This window comes from Cricetulus griseus, assembly GCF_003668045.3.
Source record: "Cricetulus griseus strain 17A/GY chromosome 1 unlocalized genomic scaffold, alternate assembly CriGri-PICRH-1.0 chr1_0, whole genome shotgun sequence".
NCBI lineage: Eukaryota > Metazoa > Chordata > Mammalia > Rodentia > Cricetidae > Cricetulus > Cricetulus griseus.
In genome coordinates, this window is record NW_023276806.1 from 60,163,866 (window position 1) to 60,175,095 (window position 11,230).

The window sequence follows — 11,230 nt, forward strand, 5'->3', positions numbered from 1 at the left end:
AGGGGAGCCTCAGAGGCTGTGAAGACTTTAAAAAAATCACCGAGGTTTTCTGTACCTAAATTTCACGTTTTGAAGTAGGCTAGGTAGAAGTGCTTTCTTTGCAGGTTGTCTCCAAAATTAAATGGCTCCTTGCATTTACTTTCTATGACAAAATATCCAAGAAGAGCAACTCAAAGAAGGTGGAGCTAAATTTGGCTCGTAGTTTGAGCTTCAGTTCAGCCTCAGGGGAGACATAGTAGCAGGAGCATGTGGCAGCCGGTCCCACTACAACGTCCAAGAGAGGAGTAAGAGCTCTCTCCTTTGTACTCAATGCAGGACCCTTTTCTGGCCTTCCTGGGTACTAACCACACATGTGGTACAAAGACATGCATACCGTTGACACACCCTTACACATACATTAAAAAAAAAAGGTAAAAAAGAACATGTCCACAACACTGGTTCCATCACCTGTACCAGCCCTTCAAAAATGGGAGATTTTTTTGTGTGTGTGTGGTGTGGTTGGAATAGTAAATATTTAAAAATTCCTTAAAATCTGTGCTCTCTCAATATAATATTTATATTATAATATATAACATGTACATATAATATGTAGTATAACAAATATATCACATATATGATAGAATCTGAAAAAGCAATTTCTAAATCAAAGTATTTGTTTATTTTTATGTTTGGTAACACCTGATAAATTGTCCTGGAAAGAAAAGAAACAGGCCATATTCTTTTAAAAAATATGTGTATGGAGCGAGGGGAATCTGTGGTTGGGATGAAACATATGAAAGGAGAATAAATAAATTTAAAAAATGTATGTGTAGGCCTGCACATATGTGTGTTTGTTGCCTGCAAACCAGATCCTTTGGAGCAAACAGCTGTGAGCCACCATATGTGTGCTGGGAACGGAACCTGGGTCATTCTAGAAGAGCAACAAGCACTTTTAACCTCTGAAACATCTCCCAGTGCCTTGTTTTTATTCTTGTTTTGAGAAGAGAACAATTGGAATTGCTGTTTGGGGGTGAAAATTCTGAAAGTGATTCGATGAGCAGAGTACTCCTCTGCACTCCTTTTCTTCCTCACAACCTAGGTTCTGTTACTTTCTCCTCCTCTCCCACACCGTTCTCTTCCTCCTTCTCTTCCTCTTTATCCACCCCTCTCCCCTCTGTCTCTTCTTTTAGAAAATGGTTTTAAAGCAAACATTACTGATAGGAAAGCAAGCATGTGCCTCTCAGGGATCTTTCAAGTGTTAGAAAAAATGCTGAAGGGGCCAGGAGAAAAAGCCCACACTATCCCGTGAGGATTCATCCTTGAAACTGAATCTCCACCTTTTACAACTCTGGCTGCCATTGAGAGTAGTCATGCCGCTGTGGTTCTTCTGCAGCACCAACATGCTTGATAGTGGAAAAGTGTGCCAGAGATTTACAATGACTCCGGACCCCTGGGCAGCGTCTCCAGTCTCCACAGAGGAAGGGACAAAGTGTAACTTGCAGGGAGCTGAGCCACAGAAGCCTGATGAGAAAGGCATTTGCACTGGTAAAACCTTTGTTGGTTTTCACTTGTGACCAACCCCCATCCCTCCCCTGCCCTCTGCTTGTCCACTCTCCTTTAGAATTCCTGGGCACTCATGTCTGAAACACAACAGTGGTGGCTATGTTTGGTAGTCACAGAATAAAATCTGTTTCACAGCCTTGGTGAATGTCTGGCTTTAGTTTTGTTGAAAGCAGTAAAAGTAAGCTTTAGTTACATATTATTAATCCCATAGATTCCAGGAGAAAGGCAACTGAGTTAAATCTTGGCTAACTTAAAGCATAAAGGATATAGCATGAATAATAATAATAATAATAATAATAATAATAATAATAATAATAATAATAATAAAACAGAGACAGACATTGTGGTTCAAGCTGAAGATCAGAAAAGCAAGGGTCAGCCACCAGAGAGTTTCGGCTTCTACCAGTGCTCAGATCAAAAGGGTGATCCTTAAACTGCTCCCAACTACACTGAGTTCCTGTCTCCTCCTGCCTTATATTCCTCTCTCTGCCCAGCCTTTTCACTCCTGTCTCCACCTCCCTAGTGCTTGGATTAAAGGTGTGAACCCTGTTTCCCTTTTAGACTGATTCATTCTCACGTAGCCCAGGGTGGCCTTGAACTCACAGAGATCTACCTGTCTCCATCTCCTTAGTGTTGGGAGTAAAGGTATGTAACACCACTGCCTGGCCTTTATGGTAACTAGTGTGGCTAGGTTTGCACTCTGATTTTCAGGCAAGCTTTATTTGTTAGATCATAAACAAAATACCACCACACCCTGCCTCAAAAAACATAACAACAAACAAGCCAAAACCTCTTCTGAGCTTAATGTTCATTCTGGACATCCATCTTGGTTTTCCTTTTGTTTCTCTTATTTGGTTTGGTGGGGACTTGAGTGAGGGACCATGCTGCAATCTTTTGCTATCTTCCTCTTGAGATTCCTCATTGGAATCTCCCTGATCTGCCACATTCTCTTAAATGTTCTAAGTATGAGACTTCTGTGTTCAAAGCCACATGGTCTCATTATGGTCAGAGCAATATCAACTAAGCGGAACAGTGGATAAAAGACTTCTTCAATGAGCCTGACATGGATAGCTCACCAGTTCCCTTCCAAGTCACAGACCAACCGGCTTTGACATTGACTGAGAATGGTGTTTAAGCCAAATTTTGACCAACTTCTCCCAAAAACTTTTTTAAAGAAATGGGGAGAGGGGTAGAGAGATGGCTCAGTGGTTGTGGTCAAGAGAATCTATTAACTAACTGTTCTTCCAGAGTTTGGGTTCCCAGCATTCATGCTGGCTGCACACAGCCCTTAATAATTCCACCTCCAGGGGATCTAGTGCTTCCGGTCTTCCACGGGAGCTGCGCTCATGTGTGCGCACACATAATTTAGAAAGTGAGTGTGGTGTGTGTGAGAGGTTCTCTCACTGCTGTTAGGTTGAGAAAGCCTAGAGCTCTAGGATCCTGGGTAAGCACACCAAAGCCCAGGATAAACAGTGAGAGCCGGTTTACACGCCAGTAATCCCAGTGCACTGCTGGCTAAGGCAGGAAGACAGGGAGGTAGAAGCTAGCTCGGCTTTCATGGATTTGCCTAGCTCCAAATCAAACAGTTCAGACCAGATATAAACAAAACCAAAGACGTTACCAATCATAAAGGACTAACTAGCTAGTTTCCACTCTGACCAATCAAACTTAACTTTGTTTCATTTTGTTTCTCATGACCAGTTTATGGATTCCTCTCTTTCCTCTCCCTGAAAAGCGTAAAATTGCCTTCATTGTGCCAGAATTATAAATAGGAATTTTTAATTAAAACTGTAAAGAACACAGGCTTATCTTTAATAACCCAAGGGTGCCTGGAGACCGTTCCTGCAATATGCACACATTACTATTTTGGGATAGAATATTGATTTTTATCTATGTGTTTTATGAGGCCTCGGATACATATAGTCGATGGCCCTCCAGGGAGTGATTTAGATACCTTTGGATAGTATCAACTTTAAGAAATGAAAATTTTCAGTTATGATAAGGGAATTGGAATGGAACCAATGGCCAACTCTCAGAAAATACTGTCTAAATATCAGAGCCACGTCTTCTGTCTTGGCCAGCACAGATGGATTTCAGAGAAACGTGATCTAGTTTGAGTGGTTTACATCTAAACCACTCAAACATCTCTGATTCTTATTTTGTTCAAGAAATATGCATGGTGTTTGTTTTTGCAGGAAAAGCTTAACCCAAATGAAGCACACACGTTAATATGAAGAAACTCATGAAGGTTCCGTCAGACCTTCCTATCGCAGGCTTACAACTGTACGTTAGTTATGGGTGGTGTGGCCCCTGAGTCGGGGTCCTTCTAATTGGGGCTCTGAGTCGGGGCTATTTCTGTTGTTCGTGCAGCTCCAAGAAGCTCCAAGAAGGCCATCACTGAGATGGATGGTGTGAAACATTATAGGTGCCAGTCGTCCAAGAGAGAAGAGAGAAGTCCTAGATCAAACTCTTTCATCACTGAGCCTCTTTGGAGGAAGAGGGATAGTATGACAGGCAAAAGAAATAAACACCTTTGCTTTTAGAAATTTCATCTCAGGACAGAGTGTGGTAAAGGGAGAATGTGTTGCTTTTGACAGGGGCTCTTGTTCGGTTTTAAGCCCATAGGAGACTTAACTTTCGCTTCTTATTTCCTGAGACACAGATAAAATATAATATACAAAACAATTAAGAAAATGGATACTCTTTTACAGAATCAATGGGATGATACAGAGAGCAGCAGTATGTAGGTTCCATGGTGTAATGGTTAGCACTCTGGACTCTGAATCCAGCGATCCGAGTTCAAATCTCGGTGGGACCTCTCACTTTAAGACAAAGTACTCCTTTTCTTTCGTTTCTATCTGTATTCACGCAAGTCCCAGCAGGTCCTTCCAGGCGTCCCAGCAGGTCCCTGGAGACTCAGCTGGGGCTGGGTGGCCCAAGGTCTCTCTGTTCACTCGCAGATTGCAGCGGATACCGAGACGGCTAGAGCATGCCTGGAGAGTGGTCTGGCTTTTTTTTTTTTTTTTTCCTCATGTGGCTTCGGGGGTGGAAAGGTGAGGTTGCTTGGCAGTGTGCTGGCAGAAACTCCTGTTGTGCTGGCGGGTTTGCAGAACGTCGGGTGGAAAACGGGAAATCCGATAACAGTAGTGAAATGACATTGCAAAGCAAGAATTAGAACCGGAGGAATGCAGGCAGCCTGGCTCCTCCGGAAGACAGGCTCGCAAGCACTGGAAGAGAATGGCAAATTGCAAAAATCAAAAGAAATATGAATCATTTAAAAAGACTGAATGTAAAACCAAATGACAAGTATAAAACTGTCCCAGATCCCCTCATGATCCTCCTGCCGACTCAATAGTATTTATCTCAACAACTGCGCTCCCAACATTTTCATTTCAAACAACATTCTTTCTGGATCTGTGTTCTCAGTAAACGTTCCCCTCGCTTGCTCCACGTCCATCCCGTGCCCCACTCCAAACCCAGGGCCAATCAATTTTTTTAAATAAATAAATAAATAAATAAAACAAATACAATTGACAAGTACACAAAGAACACCCGTATTACCACAATTTACTATGGATAACTTGGCATCTTTTTTTTTTTTTGTCCGATCTAGATTTAAACCACCCTGACATTGGCTTCGATCGTCAATTTGACTGAATTACTAGAAACCTAGGAGTGCTGAGATGCATCTGTCTACCAGTGGGACCATTCCCAGAAAAGATTGAGTCTTAGTTAGGTCCCAGTAAAATTTAAGTATCCAATATCAGACAGAAACCACATTTATGAAACGAGTTCCGCGTACTGGAAAACCAACCATCCTAATAGGTTTTTCGTTTGTTTGTTGATTGATTTTACAGAGACAGATATTTTTCTAATATCACAAATCCAAAGGGTTTTCTTTTCTGTTTTTATTTTTAAATGCGAAAATGTGTTGTCCCAGAAGAGTAAATCGGACAATTGTCATTGATAGTGATGGATTTTGTCATACACGTGATCGCTATTATGTGCTATGCTATGTGTTCTGCAAAGACAGATTCTTCAGATTTGACAGAAAATACTTGAGTGAAGATGTCCTCGAAATGTTTAATGGATCGCTTTTAGTGTGTAGAAGACAACTTTGCACAGAAATATATCTCTAGGTAAGTTGTGCTCCAGGAAGCCGCAACTCCTTTCTCAGTGACTCAACTGGGACCCGGCAGGCGAGCGGGCGGGAACATCCCGGAAGAAGGCGGGTGGGCAGGGTCTCTTGGTGCAAAGCCCTCCAGCTCTCCTCTTGGATACAGGAGAGAGCTGATGACTTTCTAGATTCAAGTGTCTGACTGATGCTCAGTTGGAATTGAGCTCCTACTATCTAGGGTACTCTGCAGTTCCTCGGGGCTCATGAATGCCCAGATTGGTCTGGCTCTATTGCTCTCTGCTACACATCCTCTGCCTTTCACGGACTGAAGCTTGGCTTTATATTCAAATTCGACCTCATCAAATTTTACATGGCGATTGCTTGGTAGACATTTGGAAGCTGTGGCTGAAGGCGATCCTTGAGACACCGGACGGGCAGAGGGCTATGAAGCGTGGTCCCCACTGTGTGAAGGCTGCAGTTCTTTGCAGATCGTACCTTCTGGAACGACATACTCTGCGGGCGCTAACCAACAACGCGTCTCAACTAATTCAGTAGTAGGCAACTATTTTTCCACATTTTCTTCATCTTCCTGATGTTACGACTTTTGACATTACTCCCACAGGTTCCAAAGCTTTGTTAATCTTTAGAAAAGTTGCTCCATTCACTTCTGTGCTTCGTGTGTGGTTTTTATTTCTCTCTTCAAGTGCATTAACTTTCTGTCATTTCCATCACGTAATCAAATTGATTGTAATTGTTTCTGGAATATTTCTCCAGAATCAACATTTAGGTCCTCATTGTTCCTAAATCCAAGGTTTTCTATTTTAAAATTTATTACAGTTATAATTTCCTTCATATTCTCTTTCATTATGTAGAATTGAACCCAGAGCCTTGTGGATGCTAGCCAAACTGTGAGAACCTGATGGGGCAATGGAAAAAGCGCAGACACAGAGAAGGAATGCTCAGTCAGTGTCAGGGCAAACAAACTTAGGATTTTAGCTGGAACCCTGGGAGACAGAAAGGGGACGGCCGGTCAGGCTTCTTGAATTAGAACTCAGAAATGGGAAAGGTTTAACAGATTATTAGCACCCGGGAGAGTCTGAAGTAAGGGCATCCCAGAGAATAGGTCAATTTCTCCTTTCCTGAAAGATGTTAGTATCTTGATTGTCTAAACTTTTAACACTTCCATCATCGAGTTTACAAAACACATTTTCCTGACCAGGAACCAAACCTGAGCCACAGCAGTGAAAATGCCAAATCCTAGCCACCAGATCAGAGAACAGAGAACAGACTTTTTTTTTTTTCCGTTTTAAACAGACACTTTTAAATATTCTAGGTGATCAAATCCTTCCTTTGCCACTCACCTCCCTGACATGACTTGGTCTGTGATTGGAGCTTGTTGGTATTCTAACCCATTATAATTAGCATGGCAAAAGCGTTTATGTCTGTATAGCTTCATTCAAGCACACGGTAGATTCCTGCTTGCAGTAGAAGTTCACAAAGACAAATCTCTCTCTCTCTCTCTCTCTCTCTCTCTCTCTCTCTCTCTCTCTCTCTCTCTCCTGGAAATGGACTTGTCACTTTCCAGAATTCAGTTAACAATTCTCCGTATTATTTCACGTGATGGCAATGCCTTTGATCCCAGCACTTGGCTGGTGGATCTCTGAGTGTGGTCTACAAAATGAGTTACAGCACAGAGAAACCCTGTCTCCAAAATCCAAAAGAGAAGAAAAAAGGGTTATGAAAGAGCATCAGTGAACTGTAGGGAAGTATAAGAGGCCTAAAAACCAGTAACCGAGGATCTTGAATAGACTGAAGGAGAAGAAAAGAAAAAAAATAGGGACCAGTGATTGAAAATTTTCCAATTGTAATGAGAATTATCAATTCACCTAAGGATTTAAACAACTAGAAGAGGAAAACCACACCTGTGCACATAGGATTATATGGCTAAAACATATTGGTAAAGAAAAAAATATCTCAAAATGAGTGGCAGGGATACTTAAGTGGTGGTAGATACACAACACACAGAGATCAGCAGCCTGCCTGCCTTTAAAGGATGGGGAGAGGGGCGTCAAGGGGGGACCTCTGCAGATGCCAGAAGAGCTAGCAGCCCTCCTGCACCACACACAACGAGAACGAGTGAAAGTAGCTGCTACTTAGGAGTGAATCTGCTTATGTCAATATAAGGACATTAGGAGTGAATCTGTATGTACACTAAGAATGAGGGACATCGTAAATGGTGTCTGTGTTGGCACAGCGTCCCTCTTTTTTTTTTTTTTTTTTTTTTTTTTTTTGCTTTTCTGAGACAGGGTTTCTCTGTGTATCTTTGGAGCCTATATCCTGGCACTGGCTCTGGAGACCAGACTGGCCTCAAACTCACCGCCTGCCTCTGTCTCCCGAGTGCTGGGATTAAAGGCGTGCGCCACCAACGCCCAGCTAAGCATAGCGTCTCTAGTCTTGTTTTTTTCCATTCTCTTAAAAAATGTCTGACTTTAAACAAAAGTAATAAAGATGGATTGCGACATCTCCAAAGGTGGGGGGGAACCACATTAACGTAATACATAATAGCAAATGCATAATGCAATAAAACTTGAAGATAGACTATGAGTTAAAAACTACTAAATCGATTGAATCATTAAGGACTCAATAAAAACAGGGAAAGAATTACAACTAATAAGCCAACAAAGGAGACAACTGATTTTGTTGTTTTTAATTTAACCGCTAGCATTAAACACTTTGTTCTTCAGGACTCTGCCCTATAGAAGCGCCTGCATAAGGGACTGCAGATGTGTACACAAGAATAGCTGTTGTCATTATTTATAACTATGAAACACCAGACCAAATGTCAAAAGTCTATGGAAGACAGATAAATATTAGTGGCAAAAACAGGAATAAAATCTTACCAATTTATATTTTTGGCTCTACCTGCTCACACAACTTAGTTCAGGACCTGAAGAGAATTTTGCTTAACCTTATTCACAAAGAACGCTCTGCTCTGTTCAAAGGCAGAACAAACTTTATGAATTCAGAGTGGAAAAGAGGAGCTAACTCTCAGTGAGAGCTTGCACGTCCCCGGGTGGGCTCGAACCACCAACCTTTCGGTTAACAGCCGAACGCGCTGACCGATTGCGCCACGGAGACACAGGTAACTGGTCCCTACTCAGTTCTCTAAGAAACAAGACACCTGCCTCCGGCTAGGCTCCGCGTTCTCTCCCTGCGCATGCATGCCCCGCTGTTCTCTCTGGGATCTCGGCGGGAGGTAAAGTATACTCTCGGACCGCCTGGATTAAAAGAAAACCAAAAGATACAAGAGTTAGTCCCAGTGGGTCCAAGCCAGGACATCTCACTACCAGGTCTCAGATCAGGACCTACGCAACCTGGACACACACTAAAACATCACTAGGCATCCTAAGCCACTTTTGGCTTTTTTTTTTTTTTTTTAATCTGCTTTACTGTGGAACAGCTGCAGAGCCTCGTTTTTCTCTGGCGTTTTTCTTTTCTTCTTCCCATCCGAACACATTTCTCTGAATCTGGCCGGTGCCTCTGACCTACTTTTCCCACTTCTTTTCTCGACTCCACCTTCTCCCACCACCCTACTGGCTGAGTCCGGCTGGCGGACGAGGCGGGGGGGGGGGGGGGGGAGATCGGCGGGGAGTGGGGGGAAGGGGGCGGACGGACGGACGGGCACCATGTCAGGGTACTGGTCAGGAGAAACCTTGGATTTTCTGCGTGTGTCTTCTTTAAGCAGAAAAATAAAAAAATAACACGTACTGCACCAGCTCTCTTGTTCCGGCTTCTGAATAAAGAGGAGGGAGAAGGGAACGCTCTTGAGAGACTGAGCACGCTTCGCTCAAAAGGAAGAGCATAGGGAAAGGGGTTGAGGGTGAGGTGGTCATGAAAAGGAAGAAAAAAAAAAAGCCTCATTAAATGGTATTGGTCTTGAATTCGGGAGACTGTAAGAAAATCAAGAGAAACCTGGGAGGAAGCATAGATTCTTTTGTTTTGTTTTGTTTTTTCTTTTGGTTGGTTTTGGACTCAACGACACTGCTTCCCGAGTGCTGGAATGAAGGTAATGAACCACCACGTCCAGAGCGGCGACTTGTCTGCTTCTGGTTCTAGCGTGCAGAGCCGCGGGGTGGAGTGAGTGCCTCGGCTGGGCCAGTCTACGGGTCGTTTGACTAGACACCGGGGACTAAACTCGTTCGCTCAGCACAGCGTTCTTTCAAAACAGACCTGGGGAGATCACGTTGCACCCAGATTTTTCCAGGCAGTGCTTTGCACCCTACTGGACCTGACATGACAGAAACCCTCAGAGCAGCGCCCCCTCCCCAAGTCAGATACATACACCTAGCTACACGTGACTAAGTTGGGGGGGGGACACGACGACAGCCAGAGTGGACCTTAGAAGTGTATTGCTGCAGTCCGCCGATACCATAGATTGTGCCGCCGAGGTCCCCACATTTGGAGAACCCGCGTGGATCAGCGTCTCCGGAGTGCAGTGGTGTGAGTCTCACCCAGGAGAAACACCTTGCGGGTTAGGGTTAGTGTCTCCCAAGCCAGTAGAAAAGCTGTCGTGGTCTCTTTCAGAACCTCTTCTGTCGTCGTGTTCCCTCCCTCCAACCCAAATGTCATTACAACTCCAAGTTGCCCTGCGCAGGAGAGTGCCGTGACATTCGCATGAGGACGCACTGTCCAGTCAAGCGGACCTCCTTTTAGTTGAGGCTCAGGACGCAAAGCTCCTCTCTGCACCGCGTCTTCGCCAACTTCGGCACCCTTCCTCCTTCTAGGCCCATTCTTACGCCTCTCACCAGCCCTGGAATCGAAAGACCCGAACTTTCCTTCCACAGTGCCGAGCCAGCGGATTTCCAGCTCAGGCTGTCCTAGCAAAGCATCAAACCCTACAGTTTAAGCAAATGGAACGGTTTCTTTTACACCAGCTGCTGTTCCCATTCCCAGTAAGACAGACCACCCCGAGGAGGGAGGGACACATCTCTGGGCTGTTGGTTCTTCAAGTAAGGACACTGACCTAGTCCTGAGGGTGGCACTGTCATGACCTCGTCTAACCCTGAGTGCCTTCCAAAAGCTCCGAAGGCTTTGGGGGTGGAGGGGAGCCAAGGCTTACACAGACGCATTTGGGTCCACAGTGAGAGAGAGCGAGCCTGGGGGTGGTGGGCTGCTTCACACTAGTGTGTAATCATAAGCTGAGCCAGCCTTTTCCATACTACTCACCATATAAAAGGACTGCAATTTCAGTTTAAGAAAAAGATGCACCGCCTGTGTTTCCGCCCGGTTTCGAACCGGGGACCTTTCGCGTGTGAGGCGAACGTGATAACCACTACACTACGGAAACCACATGCGAGCCATGCCTTTGAGAAACTCCATGAAAACTATGTCCCTCCGATCTCTCAGTTTCTTACAGATGAAATCCATAGGCATTTAAGATTGTAACAGAAGCAAGTCCCGGGCACACCAGCGATCCTTCAGGCAGGCAGGCAGCCGCAAAGCGGCCCTGCGAAGTCCGCCCACGCACTCTGGGGGTCGGAATGCTGCCCCTCACCAGGGTGACTGGTGACT

At 44.3% G+C, this 11,230-nt stretch overlaps 3 non-coding genes across 3 annotated transcripts; 1 reads left to right on the forward strand and 2 right to left on the reverse strand.

Moving 5' to 3' along the window:
* Positions 1-4,288: 4,288 nt before the first annotated feature.
* On the forward strand, positions 4,289-4,360 carry Trnaq-cug. Its single transcript has one exon. It is a non-coding gene; the product is annotated as a tRNA-Gln (tRNA).
* A 4,363-nt stretch (positions 4,361-8,723) lies between these two features.
* On the reverse strand, positions 8,724-8,797 carry Trnan-guu. The gene has a single exon. It is a non-coding gene; the product is annotated as a tRNA-Asn (tRNA).
* Positions 8,798-10,933: 2,136 nt separating this feature from the next.
* On the reverse strand, positions 10,934-11,006 carry Trnav-cac. The gene has a single exon. It is a non-coding gene; the product is annotated as a tRNA-Val (tRNA).
* Positions 11,007-11,230: the final 224 nt, after the last annotated feature.